The sequence below is a fragment of the Meriones unguiculatus genome, chromosome 17 (genome assembly GCF_030254825.1).
Source record: "Meriones unguiculatus strain TT.TT164.6M chromosome 17, Bangor_MerUng_6.1, whole genome shotgun sequence".
NCBI classification, from domain to species: Eukaryota; Metazoa; Chordata; class Mammalia; order Rodentia; family Muridae; genus Meriones; species Meriones unguiculatus.
In genome coordinates this window covers 24,511,853-24,533,463 of record NC_083364.1, presented here as the reverse complement: position 1 = coordinate 24,533,463, position 21,611 = coordinate 24,511,853, and the positions used below count along the sequence as shown (strand labels likewise).

Below are 21,611 nucleotides of genomic sequence, written 5' to 3'. Positions count from 1 at the left end.
GAATAAATGTGACTATGTATAAATGTGCAGGTAAGAGGGGAATTCAGTTAATTTAACCAACACACAAAGGTAATTTGAACACATTATTTGGTCTTCTTCCTTGACACCTATCTTAATTTGTGCCTAAATGTACTTTTTCCATCTATACCAGAAACTCAAAAGCCTTCTTTTGCCTTTAGCCCCATCTCCAATTGTTTAATCTCATGAGACACTTCTCAATGTCTTTTCATCCTCAGGTCATCATCAGTTCTCATACAGACTCAGGAGAAGCCCTTACCAGACACTTTAGTCAGAGTGAGCTTTCCAAAACTCTGATATAATCAAAGGCCCCTAACAGCTAGTGACAAGACAGCGTCTAGGTTAGGAGTTAGCATGACATTTAAAGGCCCTTTTGAATCTACTTCTCCAGCTACTCTATCACACATTTGGACAACATCAAATTACTGGCTGTTTCATATCCCTGCCTTCTCCCTGCATCAATAGCACAGTGGAATGGCGTGCTCCAATTTTCTCATACCATGGTTTGTACACATTCCAAGTTCTACAGGTATCCTTCAGCTAGATGCTTCAACTATAGTTTCTCTACTCTGTCAATGATGTTCCTCATTTGTGCCTAGAAATATAATTGCCCCCACCTAGGGTGGCACATGTGTTTCTAGGGCACTGGTTAGGATTAGGAGGGAGAATTAATAAAACCAGAATGAGCTGGGTGCGGTGGCACATGTCTTTAATCCCAGCACTCAGGGAGGCAGAGGCAGGTGGATCACTGTGAGTTCAAGGCTGGCCTGGTCTGCAGAGTGTCCAGGACAGCCAAGGCTACACAGAAAAACCCAGTCTCAAAAACAAAACAAAACAAAACAAAACAAAACAAAAAAACAATCAAACAAAACTAAAAAGACAAGGCCACACCATAAATCCCAGGAGACAAAAATCCTGCCTTGTGCCGAGAGACTTGTAACCATGCACCTCCATCCTTGGCATTGATATAAAAACAACTGCACACCCTGAAGACCCGGCAGAAGGAGCCTAACTCCATTTGGGAAACTGTCTTCCAGACCTCTGTGTTTTCAGATTCTGCTCTATTTCCTATTCTCCACAATTGTTCCTAGTCAGGGTAGTATCCACAAGGGCTAGTCATGAGGAATGTACAAAAAAGGATACTAAAGCAAGTCTCACTGAGACCTTGTCCATAGCTAATCAACATGCTTAGTCTTCTATCTCCTAGGATATAGATTTTAAAACTGCAAAAACTGATTAGGAAGTTACGATCAGCAAAATAAAAAAGAAAAAAAAAGGCACAGTATACAGAAAGCAGTAGGCATGAGTCTTATGCTGTATGCATTCAAGGATGCAATATTAATGTATTAGTGGGGCCTGATTACCAAAAGGCCAATTGCCCTGATCTAAAGGATGAATCAGTAGGACGATGCCTTCCTACCCCTCCATATGTTCATCATATTTGGATTCAATGCTCTGAAAGAAGGTGAGAGAAACTATAGGAAACACTAGTTTCTGATGCCTGGTTCTGTCTAAGGTTTGAAAAATAATTTCCACTCAGAGGCAATGTCTTTGTTTGTACAGCGATCATTCAGGTAAGGGATGCCCTGAAAGGCCAAAAGCAACAATGCTTTTGCATTCTTTACAATATATCATAAAGAACCTAGAGACTTAAATTAAGGTAATAGATAATTTTTTGATGGATGAATTCTTTAAAGCAGCATTAGCATTTATGAAGTCTAGGAACAAGCCTATAGATTCTACTCCAGCAGACCTTAGGAAGAGAACAGAGGTTGGTAAATGTGATTGTCAAGTCTTGTCAGGATTGTCAGGATCTAGAGCCACCTATGAGAAAACCTTTAGGCATGTCCCCCTCTGCTGCCATGACTTCTCTGCCTTGATGGCGCGTACCCTCAAACTGTGAATCAAAACAAACCTTTCTTTCCTCAAGTTGATTCTGTCAGGAGTTTTGTCTTAGCAATGAGAAAAGTAACTAGCATGCTAACTTTTGGAATGTAAGGAAAGTACAGACATTGGGCTGGAGAAATGGCTCAACATTTAAAAGCCCTTCCAGATTCCCAGCACCTACGCTGCAGCTCACAATGGCCTCTAACTCTAGTTCCTAAGAACCCAATGTCCTCTTTTGGCTCCAAAGGCACTGCATACAGGGGAGGTGGTATAGACAAAACACACACAGACACACACAGACACAAAATACAGGCACAACCAACTTCTTACCTTTGAGCAGCCGCACTCAGCGAGCTCCAATGCCAGCTTACTTTGTACATGCTTTTTTTTGGGGGGGGGTAGAGGGGAATTGAGGCAGGGTTTTTCTGTATAGCCTTGGCTGTCCTGAACTCACTTTGTAGACCAGACTGGCCTCAAACTCACAGAGATCCACCTGTTTCTGCCTCCTCCAGTGCTGGGATTATAAGTGTACGGCACTGAGCACTCTTACAAGCTCATTTTACAACCATCAGGGACTATCAGCTTTTGAGCCCACTCCTCCAAGCATTCAGATGGGTGTCCAACTCACCAAAATACTAGATCCCTACAGCAAAACAGCATGGTGTTGCTGCTGTTGCTGTTAACAGAGCAACTGGCACATACTATTTTACTTCTCCATCATATCTATGTTTCTACAATTTTTTCAAATACTCTAAGCAAACCTCAAGTAGTCAAAACATATTTCTAAAAAGTGACAAAGCCAGCAACCCATGGCACCGAGTTTAATGTACCATAGGAGATCTGAGAATAAGATTTCTCCTACTTACCTCCAGACTCAAAAGCTGATTCACTATTTACATACAAGGTAACCGTCTTACTGATAGTATTGGAGTGATAAGAGAAAAATTTAGGAAAGTTAAACTACTTGTTTACTTCATACCATTTCCCTAAAACCAAGAGAACCAAAGTCCTCCACTCCCTAAAATCAAGAGAACCAAAGTCCTCCACGTGGAGAAGCCCTGGGAAGCATCTCGCAGCCCAAAGGAGAGGAGAAGCACTTCCCTCCACCCAAAGCTGCGAACAGGAGCAAGCAATGCTGTCCCTGCTTTGTGCAACCTTTGCAAAGCTTACAGTGCCTTTAATCTGCTTTCAAGCGCATCATTTGGTTTAGCATCTGGAGCACAGGCAAGGCCACTGGAGAGAAGCGCACAAGTCGGCACTTCTGGAGGAAGAAAACGTGGGGCCTTACGGAAAACAAGTAACAAGTGTGAGGTTCAGTGCCCCCTTGCAGCACAGTACCAGTCAACAATCTGGAAACAAGGGTGACCTCTGTCCCTGGTCAGGTTTATTGTGGAAGCTTGGCTAGCCTTCACATTACAGGTTTTAGCATTTAATCTGCACATTAGGGGTGTATATCAATGTAAACAGAGAGAAATAAAAATTACAGATCTCATCAGCGCTTACACACGGAATAGGGTAGCATAGAGGGAGACGGGCAAAATTTGCACTACAACTCTAGTTTGTTTCTGATTTGGAAAAGGGAACTTTTTTTAAAAAAGTCATTAGAAAAATGAAGAACAGAAGTAGAACATTGGGGCTCAGAAGTTAAGTGCTTGTTACTTTCCAGAGGATCTGCATTCCCTCCAGCCCCAGGGGATTTGACACCACCTTCTGATCTCCAAAGGCACCTGCGAGCGCTCACGCACACGCACGCGCACTCGAGCACACATGCACACACGCGCGCGCACACACACACACACACACACACACACTCTGAGTGATCAAGATGGGAGACATATACACACAAATAAAAATAAAACCTTTAAATTCTTTTTTTTTTAAGAAGTGGAACAAGGTGATAGACCTGTCCTAAAATATTAAAATACTTCTGAAATAGTCAGAGCTGTCCCCCTCAATGACTCAAAAGAATAGTTATTCAGACAAGAGAGATATATTTAAACATCTAAAAAGAACCCTACAATTAGTGTGTCAAAAAGCTACAACTTTCCCTAAAATAATACCTGATTTTTAATACTTCACTCTATCAATCCACTTCCTTTCTGAATTTACCTTTGCAGTCCTGAAATATCAAGAAAAACCTGATAAAAAATTTGCAAATTTAATCAAGATGGAGACATCTGCAGTTTAACTGGTGATTGGTGTGGGAAGTCCCAGCTACCTTGATGGCACAATGCATAAGTGTTTTAGATAGTCTGGGTTGGGAACACAAACAAAACAACAATCAAACAAAAACTACCAGAGAGTGACAAAGAGCCACAGACTGATGGAGTAAGCACTGGTCTTTCTATTCCAAACTGGCTTTAGTTGTGGTATTTATCATAACAGAAAGAAACTAGGACAGATTGCTTGCTGCTCTCTGTACCCATTTAAACTCCCACATCAATCGACAACTGAGATGGTTCCTCACATATCTGGCCACAGGCCAATCTGATAGAGGCAGTTCTGCAGCTGAGGGTCCTCCTTCACCAGTAGCTCTAGTGTCAAGTTGACAATAAAAACTAACCAGCATACTGTGATGAACTCTCTCTTTCTCTCCCTTCCTTCCTTTCCTCTTTTGTATAACTGTTGTAAGGTTTTTAATTTTTACTATTGGTTTATCTTCTAGTAAAGCTTGAATCTAATCTTAAACAGCTGTAAAACCAAATCACCACACAGAGACTGGGTTTTTAGTTAACCTAGAACACAATGCTGGGCAATATTTACTCCCTCTTAAACCTCCAAGCCCTCAGTTTCCTAACATTTAGATTTTCCACATTATACTTGCGTTTTGTGAAATCTTAGGTCTGGTTCATGCTCCACATCTTCCAAGATCCCTCCTCCAGCTCTCTCTCCTAGCTCCTTCTTGCCCCTTCTCCTCCCACTCATCTCCTGCCTTCTGGCTCCTCCCCTCTTTCCTGTCCTCTGGCTCCTCCCTGCTCAACATTGTGTCTTGTTGCTTTATTTTGTCTTGTTTACACAAAAGTTGAGACAGGTGATGCTCAGAGTAAGTATCACAATGCAATATCCAGATTGAAACAGGGGGTGGGGGAGAGAAATCAGCATTTGAATGAACAAGGGTAAGGTGTATACATTTCAAAAAAACATTATACCAACATATAACAATATTTCTTTTGTTCAGTATGTATTAAGTTCGGGCAAAGAGAATTAATCTAATAGTCCTGTTGCAGAACATACAATGTATTAGTTAAGGGGGATACCAGTTTATCAAGGGCTTATGCCAATGTAGGATTCAGTAAGGATAATATAATCTAGCATGAAGGCAGCCTAGAGGACAGGACTCTGAATCTGTCCATTTTCTGTTGCCATAATAAAGTACTTGAAGCTGGATACTTATGAAGAAAAGAGGTTTACTTAATCCTCGGTGTGGGAAGTTAGAAGTTCAACATCTAACAGTTCTATATATTTGGCCCCTGGCAGTGGGTCCCTCTGGCCATGTTACAACACGGAAGAAAAGAAGGAAACAGCTATATTCAGGAGGGGCTATACAAGTGTCATGGCCTTGTCCCGTAACTACTGACTCTCCAGAGAACTAACTTTGAGAACAGCATTAATCTTTTAGAAGGCTAACATCCAATGACCTAATGTCCCTGGGCTAGACCCCACCATTTAAAAGCTCCATCACTTCTTAGTACCATCAATTGGAGACAAAACCAAGAAGAGCTTGTCAGAAGAACAAAATCCCCACAGAGCCTGATAAATGCTTGGGATGGGGAGGAAAGGACTGAAATGAGATTTCAAGAACCACTGACTGGAGGAAAGCTGGCTCCCTGAGGTAGGGGCTGGGGCAGAGTACTCACAAGGTAGGCATGCAGAACAGGAAGATGGCTTGACTTTATAAATGTGGGTGAGTTCTTCACAGGTCAGGAGAAGCAGAAAGATTAGGGCTTGGGGGACAAACTCTGGAGAAGGAGAAAAGCAGGAGGACAAGGTGATGGGTAATGGGAGCATTTTAAAGGGTGCCTTCTTAGACAATGATGTGGCTAACATGGGTAGTGTGTAAACAGCAAAAACAAGCTCTTGTCATGGAGCTTTCACAAGACAAAAATAAATCCTGACATTCTCTTTAAGTAGTCGGTGTTACTTGAAGGGAAGACTAATGAGTAAGGAGAGGAAAATTGAGCAATTTATCCATTCTATCCTAGTTTTAGTTTTTTTCTTTCCTTGAGAAATAAAACATCATAATTAAACTTGCCTAAGAGGGGCTCAAGAGATACTCAGTGGAGGTTTACTCAACAAGAAAAAAAACCAAAAAACCAAAAAAAAAAAAAAAAAAAAAAAAACCAACTTGGTATTTCAATTTACACATTTAAAGTGTGAAGCATCAGATGTCCTTTTCAGCCATTTTATTATTCTTTAATTAGAAACATTAGAATGTTTCTAATGTAAGTTCTGTAAAAAAAGGAAAAACCTAATCCAACATTGATCTTAAGTTGTGTTTGTGGCTGTGACTTTAGTCATAGAACTCTAGTTTTATCCACAGGCAAACCGCAGAAGCCACATTATTATTCTTCCACAAACAATGCATTCATAGTTAGCTCTTCAATGTTAGTCAAAGACTTGAAGTTCAATTTAGCAAGAATGGATTTGAGGGGCACAGGGGTTTGGGTTATCCAATCTACTTCATGATCTAGTCGTAAGATCTCCAACTAGGTAAAGTAAATTATGTTTCTTTTTTTTAAACATGGGCTAGATGCATTTGCAGGGCATGGGAGAAGCAAAGACAGAGAAATATCAAATGAAGAAATGGGTGAAGAGGAGTCTTAGGGCTCTGCTAAGAACTGGCAGCATGGTGTTAGAGAGAAGCATGATGGTTTATCTTATTAAAGATTTCTTGAAACTAGTTTGATTACGTGGGATTTGAGACAGAAAATATGAAGAAAGTTTCAGGTTAAACATTTGCATTCTTAAACTTAACCTTCTAAACACATTCTTGCAACACATTTTTTTGAGTTGACAGGGCTGCTTGGTTATTCTAAATAAAATCCTCCACTGTGACCAGGTTTTGCTTAGTTTTATTTTGTTTTCTAGCTGAAACAAACTTCTCTACTTCTCTATCAGCAGTTACTACTATGTTTTACACACAGCACACATTATTCTTAAGTGCGTCATGTAACTGTTAACCTGTGAAGCCTAGCAACAACCTATGGGGGAGAAAAGGTCTGTCAATGTTTGCAGAGAACAAACCGAGGCATTGAGGTACCAGGGAAACCATTTAACCTTTAAAATTCCCAGATCAATGTCCCAACTGTTCACTGCCTTCCTTGGCTCTTCCCACAGTTCAAATGAAGATGACAGAGAAGAAAAGAAGGTTGGGCCAAGAGAAGCAACAGGAAAGCAAAGAAAGCTCCCTGTGGAACTTGGAATCATTCATGATTTTCCACCATCCACAGGTGGCAGGATTTTTTTTTTCCTTCACATTTTTCACATTTCCTCTACTAAGAAACCTTTTCTCAACTCTACAAGGGCACAGATTTCCACCCCTCTCTTTTTAACTTGGTCCCAGTATACAATAGACAATGATGGTCTAATGAGCCTGTGTCCTGTATTCGAATAGTCCTTTCTCCAAAGATTACCAGAAGACCTAAGGATAGCCACCCAAAGTGGGGGATGTGGGATGAAGAAAGAAGTGGGAAAGAGGGGAGAGGAGGAGAAGAAATTTAGAGGATATTTGAAGCAAGTATTTTATCAACAAATACTGAGTAAATAGAAAACGGAACAGTTACATCACACAGGGAGTTATACCCTAGCTTCAAATGTAAAAATGTATTCAAAGCTGGCTCATAAAATGATAGGTAGAAGGTGAGCATAATTCAGAGAACTCATAACTTAGAGCATAATTCAGTTATAATAGACTGTTATAAGGCTTATAGCCAGAATAAGAGAAAAAAAAACATAAGTTCACATGTTAGTGTCAGTTATCAATCCCTTTCGTGTGATACAAAACACAGTAAAAACTCTCATTGCTCCCAACTTCACTAGGGTGTGCCATGCATATCGACTGCTTTATCTGAACCTCAGATTTAAAAAAAAATTGGGGACTTTTTTCTAAACATTTTTGAGATTTCTTAGGATACAGAAGAAAATGTTCCCCAAGGTAATCCAAAATGTTGAATTCAGTTGGGAAGGGAAATGAGAGGCCATGAATCTAATCTCATCAAACTTTTGTAAAATGTTTCTCTTTCTGAGAGAGAGAAAAGGGAGAGAAGGTAGGAAATGAGGGCAGGTGTCCACTGAGCAGAGCCGGAGTAAAAACTGGGTTCATACACAGGGGAAGAGTGGAGAAGGAGCCCTGCGTCTAATAAAAGAATGTGCCTGCATGCAGTGAGCTGCTTTTCTGGTGGGGTGGAGGAGCAGAAAGCCAGATGTTTCATTGCAAGAGAAAGTACAGAAAATTTAAAGCACACAAAGAGAAACAATGTGGCCAGGTCAAATAAGTTCCTGGCAGTTAGTGCAAGAGAAAAGATGTCAAAAGCAGATCAGAGAGGAGGGCTTGGGTTCAATCATGGTAAGACCCAGAGCACAATGATGTTGAATATCTTATGTCCAGCAGCAGTCCATCTATTTATGGGCCTATAGAAGCACCATTTGATTGAGTTTGCTACACAGAGGACAAAATTTAAAAAAGTGTCAACATAGGAGTATAGAATTGTCTTCACTGAACAACCGTGTATTATAACACTTTATCATTTATGAAGCACGTGCCTTGCTCTGGGCACCCTTGAAAAGTAAGTAATGTCCACATGTAATGAATTTAACAGATATTAACTAGCCACATACCTGAAAAGGCAACAGGCAGGATTCTGGGTATGTGACTTCAGAGACCTTTCAGGGGTTGATATCCCACCAAAGAATGAGTAGGTATAACGTTGCGACCTGAACTCTGAACCTTATAAATAGAAAATTCTAGATTTTTAGAATGCAAAAAAAAAGTACATTTATTTAATCCCTTTTATTCATCATGTGCACTTGTTTTTCAACCAGGTACCACTACATTCTGAGTATCATTTGACATAACTTAACAAAGTGTGGGCCACATCAACTACTTCATATACATTAATCTTCCTCTTCCTCCTCTAGAAACTATTCTTGGATCTTTATCAAAAGTTGTTAGGTGGCTGATATTTCCATGTGGGTATCCACCTTTCAAACCTGCTGTATTCTAATACTCTTCTAAAATACGTTAACCAGATAGGAACTTACTAAAATAGTGATTGCTAACAGCCACCTAACAGATCCTAATTGACCAAGGGTGGCATCTCATTTTCCTTGACCAGAAAGAATGCTAAGGATTGCCGGGTATGGTGGCATAAATCTTTAATCCCTGGAAAGGATTAAAGCACTGGAAAGGCAGAGGCAGGCAGAACTGTGTGAGTTCAAGGCCAGCCTGGTCTCTAAATCGATTTCCAGATCAGCTAGAGCTGCACAGAGAAACCCTGTCTTGAAAAACCAAAAAAAAAAAAAAAAAAAAAAAAAAAAAAAAAAAAAAAATATGTTGTAGTACTGAAGACGTCTTTCAGTGACAATTACATAGGTAAGTTAAGGCTTGTCAGTCAGGGAGACTGAAACTTGAGTGGGGTCAAACTGTTAGCTTATTTTCTTTAGAGCACTATCACACAGTTATAGACAGAGTTGTGGGAAAGTAGGAAAAGAGACAAAATATAAAATTTTAGGTGGATTTTTATGTCATACGTCAACTTGACCTTTTAGAATTTTATTGCCTACACTTGGTAGTGCATAGTTTTTGTACAGTAAACGGGATTTCTAGTGTTAAATAATTCACTATATAAACTAAATCTTCGCACAAGACCAATTAAAGGCAGCCTTTAAATTCATAGCATTAAATATGAAAAACAATTAGACTCCCCAAAGTCTGACCCAGGTTGATGAAGTTAATCTACACTGGGTTTTCATTTTTCTCAACTGGATCCAAAGAACACGGGACACACAACCCTCAGAGAAGGTAAGAAAAGTTTTTCTTAAATAGAAATTAGGGGTAAAGGAAACTTGGTTCTTTCACTGGAAATGGGTCTCAACCTCAAAGTGAGAAAGTAGAAGTAAACATGAGCTATTCTCAGTTCCCCAGACCAAGTGTTTTGTATAATTATTAAAATATTGAAATGTTAGTTATGATCCAAAGGAACACAAGAGTCAGAGCAACCTCTCTGCAACTTTATACGCACAGGAACTAAAAGAAAGCCTATGAAGAGAGGGTAAGTCTTTGTCAATCATTTTTTAAAAAGGAGAGAGGGAGGGAGAGTGAGAGAATGAATATTCTGCCAGACACATACTGGCAGGGCAGGTGGAGTGGACGCCAGAGCCTTTGAACCTCCAGGCCAGCCAGGCGCATTCAGGACTTGTCCTCTCACACTACGGGCTGAGCTGCCTGTCAGCCCTTTCTGCTGGGAAGCTCCATTGCCACAGTGTGAGCTTGCTTGGCTGTCCCAGATTTACGTTTTTTTTTTTTTTTAATTTTAATTTTTTATTTTCCCTTATAGTGGGAATGACTCAATATATATGACTTATAGTGGTCCCTTCATGGAAGTAAAAAATCAAAACAAGCCCAACTTCTAGGACAGAAACAACCATAAGCAGGGCATAAAGCACTAAGCTAATGCTGTTTGAATTCACAAGGGATTAGTCAATCATTATATGGAGGATATTCTCTTCTAATTGTCTAGTTAATGCTGAAATGAATGCTTAAGTTTCATAGTAAATAAACTAAGAGAGTAAATGTAAAAAGGTCATTTTTACATATCTGACCAAGCTTCTTATCTTTAAATATAAAGATTCTTTGTATTTATATAAATAGAAAGATTCCCAGCCCTCCGGGAGGACCTCACAGCCCACACAAAGCAAAGCCCATCCAGGGACTTCGGACTCTGCAGGACTTGCGGATGTCCCAGTATATGATGAGAGTATATGGGAATATGTACATATATTTCCATATATGTGGAAATACAAAAAGTAATGTGTACTATATATTGTGAAGGGTACTGTACACTAAGTAATTCTAGATTCACACTGTTCTACGTCTTTGGTAGCAGAGATTTGGTGTTCAGTGGAGGAAATCTTGGAGTAATTTTCTTGGATCTGCCCTACTGAGCACATATAAAATACCTAACACAACTGGGAAAAGACTATTTTCTGGCTTTCTCCCAGTTTCTTTCAACATATGTTCTGAAATGCAAATTTTGAATTCACTTGGGCTGCAGACAGAACTCAACATATAACATTTGTCAGTCAGCAAGTGCGATGATTCTATCCAAAGTGACCCATTTTAAAAGATGACCCATTTAGAAATCACAAGAGTTATTATCCGAGCTGTTATAGATCTGAGAATTAGAAACCTATAGACTTTCACTACAATTCTGTTTGGACATATTTTGCTTTTATAGAGACATTTGATTCAGACTTAAATAAAATATATAAGTGCTTTTGTACTCCATAGGGCCTAGATCTTAGTTTGAAAATTCCTTCCCATCTTCTGAATTTTCCTTGTAAGCAAAGCAATTATAAGCATCTCTATGGCTTACTCATCTTTCATCTCCCAGGAAGGGCTCCTGTGAGTTACTGAACTTGTTCATGGAAACCTTAAGTGTCATAAGTGAACACTTCCTTGGAAGACCAACAGGTATACAGTCAGCCTCATTTTTTTTTTTTTTTTAAGTATGGATAAGTGGAGGTGGAGGGACAGGCATGGGGAAAGGAGAAGGGAACAGCTTGGAAGGAAAGGTATCTTAAGTACATGATGGAAGCCCTCCAGGTACTGAATTTATCTTCCATTTAAAATAATCCCCCATCTCCCACATGTTTCTTTTGACACCCCCAAACCCATGCTAGACTGAACCCAAAGTCTTCCACTTGCAAGCCTGTATCCCCAGCTGTCTTCTGATAAAGTTTAAATTTATCAGCGGCTTACTAATCACCCTTTCAGTGTTCAGGGTGGGGTCATCTCTGAACTGCCTCCAATCATTCTTTTCTGGGTCAGTTTCAGATTTCTAATATTTCTCTCCCTGGCATCCGTGCCCCTTGGGACCAGGCTGTTTCCCAAAATAAAGGCACAGAGGAGCAAATCCAATTTTAATGGATGTACTTTCACCAGAAAGTTACCCTAAATATTAGCTCTACCAACCACCATGCGGCGGCATCTGTGCCCCTGTAACATGACCCGTAACCTAGGAAAACCATTACTGCTGGCAAAGAATGTTAGTCAAAAGTTGTTGCTTTTACCTATTGGGTCTCTCTGGGCAATCAATTCACCAGCAAACTATAGATAATATGAAGGAGCAGCCAGGAGTTTCTGACTAGGGAGAACTTTTCCCAGTTTCTCCTACATGCCTGCTACCCCGTTTTCATTTCTTCAGCAAAGAGTCCAAAGCGCCGGTCAGCTTCCTCTAGTGAAGCAGCCCCAGGCGTTTGGCCCGAATTCTGTCTGGCAACGGTAAAACTCCGGACTCAGACAGAAGCCTCGTGGAGGCTGAGGCTGGGCTTCCCGACTCTCCAGCCGCCTCTCCCTACCGGCAGACCCCGGAAGGCTGCTCCGGACCTCGCGACACAAAGGCTGGGCAGCTGGGCCTGGGTGGTCTCCGCCCGGCTCTCTCGCCCACCAGGCCGCTCTGAACAAAGGCGAGGGAGCGCTCCCTTCCTCGCCGCACTTGGGGACCGGGCAGCTCCGGCCCGCACCGAAGAGCCGTCCATCTTTCCCGACGCTGTCCGCCCGGATGCCCCGTATGGACCAGAGAGCCTCCCCTTCCCGCCCCGCGGAGACTAGTCCGGTCCCAGGCTGGTGGAGAGGAGCGGGGAGGCGCGGCTGGGCGGGTCCCGGAGAGGTGCTCCCTGAGCTAGCAGCCCTCCGGGAGGACCTCACAGCCCTCACAAAGCAAAGCCCATCCAGGGACTTCGGACTCTGCAGGACTTGCGGATGTCCCAGGCTAAAAGCAGCAGAGATAAAGCCCCCTTTCCCCGCAGAGGGGCCTTGGCTCGTAATAGGATGTGGCGGGCATTCTGGGTGGGCAATGACTAACCTTTCATGGAGGAGTGGCGTTGGTTAAGACCCACTCATCCAAACCACGCATCAGCTAGTCATTTCCGAGCTGAAGGCTCTGAATGGACAGCAGTTTTCCGATCACCACAGTTTCCCAGCAAGAACGCCTTATGGGCAAGCGGGTCTTTTGTCAGGAACTTACGTCTTGAGCTTCTGGGAGCCTAAATAACAAAGGAAGGAAACGCGAATTTACATGAGACGATCACTGCACTGCCACAGTTCATTTCAAAAGCAAACCCTTCCCCTCTGCCCAGCTTCCCCCACGGATTTACCTTCGAAATCACGTAATTTCAAGCGAAGCACTGCAAAACTCACTTAAAGTACAAACCTAAGGAGTCCTTAAACGTCCCAGTCAGAGGTGGGCTCCCTTCCAAGAAGCCGGGGAGCAAAGTCTCAAGACCAAAACTTACGGGCTAGATTTCGATGTAAGCCAGGCTGCTGGGGCAGGGCCCCGCTGGACACCCCGCCGGAGCCGGCTGGAGCCGGCCAAGCGGGGCGGGCCCGATCAAGGGTCCTAGCTCCGGGCTGCTGCGCCGCCGCAGGAGCTCGGGGCTTGGTCACTCCACTCCAAGACTCATTACCAATGCTCAGCCCCGCCTGCTCATCCGCCCCAGCTCGCAGGGCTTGAGAAGGTGATGCGCCCCGCCCTAAAGTGCTGTCTGTGGTGGACTCCAGGAAGCAATTCTCTCACTTTTCTGCTAGTAGCTGGGGCCGTTGATTGTTGATTCAGAGGACCGAATGTACACCTGAGCCCACACAAACGGGCGTACACAGCCTGTAGCCAGACATTATCGGAAGAGTGTAGACTTCGGCTAGTAAATAAATCCTTCATGTGGCTAGTTGCTTGCTTGACAAATGGTGCTCTAGATCTTTCCTTATAGAAGCATTCAGTGGCGGTCCTATTTTGGGCGGTTCTGTGGTTATACATACTGAAAAACAGGACAGGAAAAAAAGTTAATCCAAAAATTTCAAGTCCAAATATGGGTTTGTGATTGTAAAAGGCAACAAGTTCAAAGCAGTTGCTAAGTCAGTTTAAAGCTATAAAGTCAGCATACTTGTTATTCCAAACTCTAATTTTAGGTGATTTTGTAATTGTCTTTTTAAAAGCCCTTCAGCACATTTATTTCCAGCTGTGAATTCTTTTCATGTGTTATTCACACAAGGCATGGTTCACTGTTTCTTACCTGGTCAGTAGACCACAAGCTGAGTACTCATGTAATGGGGCTCCTCATGGAGCCTGACAGAGACCTATAAAGAGCATCATTCACTGTTACGACAGGGTTAATCACCCCTTCTCTACTGAAATCCTGAGTAATAGTTCTCTCCTAAAACACAAGGGTTTGTCCTATTCGTATACAAATATTCAATTGGGACTTTGTTCCTTTTAAGTCATTTGGAGCTGGTTCTATGTGTCAGCTTATGTATGTAGGCACACAGGAAATACCAACTGACGAAACGCGGAGGTGTATGAAAAAACAGACCTTTTCGCCCCAACATAAATACAGATAGACATGCTGACAAATTATTTTAAAAACAAACCCAGCTGGGTATAATGTCACATGCCTGTAATCTCAGCACTCAGGATGATTTCCATGAGTTCAAAGCCAGCCTTGGTAACATAGGATCTCACCAGCTAGGGATACAAAGAATTTAAAAACAAACAAATAAACAAACAAACAAACCAGAAAATTGGTAAGATGTGGAGATGGGGTGGGAGAGGTGATGGTTAGAGAACCTGAGGCTAAGAGATGGGGAAGGGCAAAGAGGCCCAGAAAGCCCTCTCTGGACCCAGACACATGTATGATGTATGATGTGACACACACACACACACACACATACACCTACCTTAGGGGACTGGAAAAGGAGGTCTTTTCATCCGTCTAGAAAGATTTTCTAGTGCATCTGGCTCTTCATCTATAGCACCCCAGAGAAATGCGCGCTTTCACTGGCAAAAGTTGCATGAAGCCTTTGACACGGGTTATGAATAAAATTAGAGAGTGGCAACAGAAGGATAAAGGTTTATTCTGCCCACAGCAGTTGCTTCTGAGCAAAGAGCCCAAGAATTCCATACAAATGACTGACTCACACTGTCGGGAATGTGTTTTGGAGACTACCAGAGAACTGTAGAAAACTTCTGAAAAATAAACTAACATTAACTTATTAAATTTAAAAGTAAAAGGAATTGTCATTTGCATATTAGAACTAGAAAGGTCAGATAGGAAATGGGGGAGGGGTGCAGGGGAAGGGGAGGAGGATATGGACAATCCAGGGAGTGGAAAGAACACTAGACCCTGAGTGCAAGAGAATTTAACACACTGCTGAGCAGAGAAGAGGCCAGTGATCCCTAAAACAGTTGAATTATGCCACCATGGCATCAAGCTTGATTTGTTCAGCCAAATTTGCTTTCTGGGCGGTCAGATATAGCGCTATACAGGCACTGTTAGGAATGGAGACATATTCCAGGGCTGGTATTCTGAAACTGGTCAGCATTCAGGCAAGGCTTTTTACTTGGTGAAATCCTGAACTAGCTGCTTCGTAAAATTTCAGGCAAACTACCCAACGTCTCTACGGCCTGTCTGCTGGGTGAGCAAGGACACAGTCCAGTTTCAGTGATGAGCAGAACACAGTGAGTGGGGCCACGGCGATGGGTGGGGTGAATGGCTGCCATTCTCATCCTCATCACAGGCTGTAGGTAGTTCTTGCCCCTTTAAGAGGAAGTAGAGGATGGCTCCAGGCTGTTCGCCAGCATTACTGTTATCAGAGGATCAGCTGTGTTTTGCATCTTTGGGAATTCCACTATTTAAAGCAGCATCACCCCTTAAAACAATGCCCACCCTGGCTGCTTTCCTTTCCTGTTCCAGTAGAGGTGTACTGTTGATTTGGTGGGCTTCAGCCAGGAATGGAAAGAAGTTGCCACAGTTTCTCTTCAATACTGAAAGCATTCAGACAGCCTCTGTGACGATGACATGATACTTATTTTTATTCTATACCTCTCAGGTTTCTTCTTCCTTCTCCAATGGTAGATCAGACATTTAATATTTCTAGGGGCACACAGAGTCCTAAGCAGGTTGCCAGGGGTTTCCTCTAACTCACCTCTGTCCCACTTAGGAGAGCACATTCAACTGGAATGAACAAGCAACAGTAAGGACAGTCTTGAATGTTGATTGACATTTATATTTCTAGAGACACTCAGCTTTGCCATAGCTATGTAACCTGAGCAAAATGACTTGGTTTGTGAAGGAATTAAAAGAAGGGAAGAAAATAGTTACTGACTGTATTGTGGTGCCAGTCTAGATAGAGATTTGTGCTAGGAACCACTCAGCGTTTGTGTTGAGAGCTTTACATAATGTTTATGGGCTTCACATAATGTTTATTATCACATAATGTAAATGATATTTAAGGGACAAGGACAATGTAATTGTCTATCCCTCTTTGTTGTTTTTGTTTTTGTTTTTTATTTTTTTGAGACAAAGTTTTTTTGTGTAGCCATGGCTACCTTGGAACTTACTCTGTAGATCAGGCTGGCCTTGACCTCACAGGGATCTGCCTGCTTCTGCCTCCCAGTCCTGGGATTAAAGGCATGTGCCTCCACATACAGCCTCTGTCTTTTTATTTTTGTTTTTGTTTTGAGATGCTGGGAATGAAGCTTAGACATGTACTTGATTCTGAGAAAATCCCCAGCTTCTCTTTCTTTTATAGTTATTTATTGCCGTATTCCCATAAACCCACTTTATGGAGTGCTTGTGATTTAAGTCCACCAGAAACTGAGGTGTTCCAAAAAGTAGTAAACATGCTGCCATCAAACTCTAGTGTTATTTGCCAGAGGTAGACATTGTTAAGAACTGGCTTCCCGCCTAAGAATATCTTACATCAGTGCTTCTGAAGTCCTTCATTGCCTGCAAAAGTCTTAGTTGCTTTGATGATCCAAAGAAAGACAGCTAAACATTTCCCATTAGAGACCACTTTCCACCAGAAAAATGTTTAAATTACCCAAGTATATCATATTTTATATAAATAGAAACACAAAGCAAACACTTTCTCATAACAAATCCTGAAGAAAATTATTTTTAAGCAATTCTTTGGTCTATATAAACATTTACTATTTATCATAAGTGAAAACAAATTCACATATTAATGAATAGCTATGCTTAGTTATTTTAAAGAAACAAATATTGACTAAATACTTAAAAGTGAAAGAGACATCATCAACATTTGTCAGAGTTGAGTCACATTTTTATTTTTATAATCATTAGCGCTGAGAGAACTGTTTTGCAAAAATGTATAGGACAAAATGAGAACAATATGTTTTAGGGATGTTTCAGAAATTGTTGGAAATCCCGTCCTAATTTCAAGCCAAATTTCATTGAATAATTTTTAATGAAACTCAATTCAGCCACCAAACAGCAATTTAACCCATCAACCAGTTCATTTAATTTACTTATTTATTTTTATTTACTTGATTTTGAGACAAGGGCTCATGCAGTTCAGACTGTCCTCAAACTCATTTTGTAGGAGAGAATTGCCTTGAAACTTGCATCCTCCTTGCATCCTTGCATTCCTCTTCAGCTTCTGAGTGTGGGGCTCATAAGCATGTGCCACCTCACTTGGTTTGTGCAATGGCAGGAACTGAGCCAAACTGTAGTGCTAGGTAAGTACTCTGCCGTCTGAGTAACTAGCACCAAACGCCGATTTTAAAATAGAGCATTTGAACACAAACAGTATAGCCCAAAGCTATTCTAATTTGACACTAACATGCTGAATAATGATGGTAAGAAGAAAATATGTAGTCTTTGCTTTTCACAAGTGAGCCATTATGTTCATGGAAGAACAGAAAATTGTATGTACAGCAAAATATTACAATTCATAATACACAATAGTCTAAAATCTTAGCCAAGATGTTTTAGGCAACAGTCATTTAGTTGTATGTTCAGAACTAGGCTGCTGACACTCAGGAACAAACAGTGCTCATAAAATTTTGGACGCACCATGGTTTTGATTTTGAATTTAATTTTGGCTGTTATTTATTCAGAAACCTTTTGTTTTTGCCATTTTTTTGTTGTTCACATTCAGTCATGTAATTGCTTGTGGCGGGGCCAACTCACATTTAAAGAGGATATAGTAGACTATAGCCCGATAGGAATACCTACTTGGTCCTGCAGGCTTAGGGCTAATAAGTCATAGAAAGAGAGTCAAAAATCTTTGTGGAAAAAGTTCACATCATATAAAATAAGTGATTAAATGGTTATACGGAAATAAAGGAATTAACAAAGTAATGGGATATGTGTTTACACAAAGCAGCATAGGGCAGAGAGCATGGTGTTTCCTCTCAATTTGTTGATCCTTTGATAGCTTCAAGCATGGGCTTACTTTTAGGAATTTTTTTTCCAGTAGACTTTTAGGCTTCTTTTTGTTTTCTTTTTTCTTTCTTTACTTCCTTCTTTCTTCCCTCTTTCCCTCCTTTCCTTGTTTTTTATTTTATTTTTTTTCCTTTCATCTTTTGGGAGGAGGATTATGTATAGAGGAATTTAAATTCAGAACATGGCTGCTCTGGCAAAAGATCACAACCAAAGACCTTACAGGTTTGTGTGATCTGACTGGAACATAAACACAGATTCAATCCAGGAGACAGAGGCAAGCAGATCTGAGTTCAGGGCCAGCCTGGTATAGAGGAGGTGTCAGGTAAAGAAAAGCTTACGTCTAGTCATGGTGGTTTATGCCTTTAATTAACCCCAAATGATGAAGGTAAAGATAGTTTGTAGAAAGAAGCACCCATGTTTGAAAGTGATCCCTAATTGAGTGGCAGAAAAGGTGATGATTCAGAGAAAGATTTGACAAAATAAGATATGCTCAAATCTCACAAGAAGAAAGAGGAAAGGGAAGCTACTTAGGGGGCAATGCAGAGAGAGAGAAGAGGCAGTTTTACTGAGACAATAATAGAGAGATGGGTTGCAGAGAGATAGAACTCAGGTGAAAACTGAATGAGCCATAGAATGAGAAGGAGCCAGGAGATTAGAACATATTGCTGGAGTTAGTTTGAGGCCAACCAGACCAATTTAGAGGTCAAGAGAAAAGCCAGATTGAATAAGTTAGCTGGGAGAGGAGTTTGAGCCAGAACTGCCAAGTTGAACCAGCCCAGAGCTCAGTAAGAACAAGAAAGGGTGAGCTTATTAAACCGTAAGTTTCAGAGGCTGAAAACATTCTAGGCCTAAGTTAGATTGTATAGAGGCTAGAAGCTTCCAGGACTAGGCCTTGTTTAGCAGACAGAGACAATAAGTCTCTAAGACAACTGTAACAGATGAATGAAAGCTCCTTTTACAGTTAGATCTCTCTAGCCACACTTTGACTAGGTTTATATGCTTTGAATATGAGAGAAAACATGATATTTATCTTTCTGAGACTTTTTTCCCCAGTTAACATCATGTTTTCTTTTTACATTTGTTTTTCTGCATGTGTCATAATTTATCTTTCTTTACTGTTGTATAAAATTCCAATGTGTATATGTATCCCCCCTTTTTAACCCATTTATTCCTTGGTGGACATCTAGGCTCGTTTCATTTTCTAGCTGTTATGAATAGTGCAGTTATCTCTGTAACACAATGACCCTGAGTCTGTCTGGGTATATACTCAAGTGGTAAAGCTGTGGGATGAAGAGATTGCTCAGCGGTAAAGTGGAAAAGTCATGAGTCTGAAATTCCAGACCACAGGTAAAAGACAGGCACAATGGCACAAGTCTGTAATACTAGAACAGGGAGACAGAGACAGGCAGATCCCTGGAACTTGCTTTCCAGACAAGCCCAGCTGAATTAGTAAGTTTGAGATTTAATAAGAAATCCTGTCTTTCGGAGAGCGGCTTGTTTGTCAGGCTGCTTTGTTATTGAGCTTTCAGCAAAAAACATGTTTTCACCCTGGCCTTCACCTGGAGTCAGGGATAAGCAGGATGTTTTGCCAAGTTCACTTCCTTTTGTTTGTGTGAGGATCACACAGACAGGTGGTTGAGGTAAACAGGTTTGACCTCTTTATGAACTCCTTCATTGTACTGAGGCACTTTGCTCTGACTATAAAAAGGGATTGTGGAATAAACCGTTATGACAGTTTCTACTGGCAGCCCTCTCGAACAGATCCCATGTGTAGTGTTGAAAGGATTAGACTGACTTTGTAACCTATATGTCTTCTAAAGCCTATAGTTTTGAATTTTAGGTCCAGGTTAAGCTAAAGCCTCTTAGTACTTTCCAGAGAGTGAAGGAATGTGACCCTATCTGTGAGGACAGATATAAAAAAAGGGCAAGCAAGCAATGACCTTCACTCAGCAAAAGAAGGACCAGACCCTTGTCCTTGAGATAGCATTTCTTAGCAACGAACCTAGACTTCTTCTGAGTAGCTTTTGACCTCCAGCCAAAAGTCTGTAGCCCCTAATCTTCAAGGATGAGCTAACCACCCTCACCTTAAATTGCAGCTGCATCCACACTTGGCAGGACTGGCCAAGCTTGAGCACCTAAGACTAACCAATTATCTTACTTTATAACTTCCTCATCCAATCCTAAATTGCCAAAACTGCAACTTCAAATTTCCCACAATTTTTCTTTTAAAAACCTAAAGGCCTTTGTCTCCCGGTGCCACCCCTGCTGACCGGCAGGGGTGACCCCATTGTACAATGGTTAATAAACCTCTTGCTTTTGCAACGAGTCTTGGTCTGGGGGAGTTTCTGGGAAGGGCGCGATTAAACTCCTGAGCTGTGAGACCCCAGGTCTTACAGTGTGTTGGTTTTTTAATTTTCTTTCAATCTTCACTCCCTACTCAAGAACTGTTTGACTCTGCTGGCCAGCTCCAGCATGTCTTAAAATGATAATGATGATGATGATGATGATAGAATCACTATTGGGGGGCTGGAGACATGGCTCAGAGGTTAAGAGCACTGGCTGCTCTTCCAGAGCTCCTGAGTTCAATTCCCAGCCACCACATGGTGGCTCACAACCATTTATAATGAGATCTGGTGCCTTCTTTTGGAGTGTAGCTATACATGTAGACAGAACATTGTATACATAACAAATAAATAAATCTTAAAAAAAAGAATCACTATTGAAGAGAAAAACCAATGTCAATCTTACCTCCATATGTGCTTGCACGCTCATCCACATGTACATACACCCACACAAACATGCATAAGCATATCACACACACACACACACACACACACACACACACGGCAGAGAAGGTGGGGGAGAGAGAGAAAGAAAGGCACACATGAATAGTTGTATGGTAGTTCTATTTTCAGGTTTTGAGGACTTCCACTCTGGTTTCCATAGTATTGTACCTGTTTATATTACTCATATTCTTATTTGTTTTCTTCTGTGTAGTTGTTCTACTGGGGTGATATGGAATCACAAAAATGTTTTAATTTGCATTTCCCTAATGGCTAAGGACATTGAATACTTTGAAAAGTATTTATTCATCTTTTATATTTCTTTGTCTTAGTTAGGCTAACCATTGCTATGATGTAACACCACGACCAAAAGCAACTTGGGGAGGAAAAGGTTTATTTGTCTTATGTTCTAGGTCACCGTTCATCATGAAGAAAGTCAAGGCAGGAGCTCAAGAAGGGCAG

General features: G+C 41.3%; 1 protein-coding gene across 5 annotated transcripts in view; it reads right to left on the bottom strand.

The window, feature by feature from the left end:
* The window catches only part of B3gnt5 (UDP-GlcNAc:betaGal beta-1,3-N-acetylglucosaminyltransferase 5), a 36,518-nt gene extending 22,903 nt beyond the window's left edge, over window positions 1-13,615 (bottom strand). The window contains exons 1-4 of one of the 5 annotated variants that reach the window (XM_060370059.1): window positions 13,282-13,602; window positions 12,990-13,170; window positions 8,743-8,851; window positions 5,763-5,864 (exon numbers count right to left, since the gene is read on the bottom strand). The gene's annotated coding sequence lies outside the window, so the exon portion shown is untranslated. Of the gene's footprint in view, window positions 1-5,762; window positions 5,865-8,742; window positions 8,852-12,989; window positions 13,171-13,281 lie in introns of all 5 variants that reach the window. The other 4 variants (XM_060370060.1, XR_009586878.1, XM_021662568.2 and 1 more) reach the window with 4 other exon arrangements.
* Window positions 13,616-21,611: the final 7,996 nt, after the last annotated feature.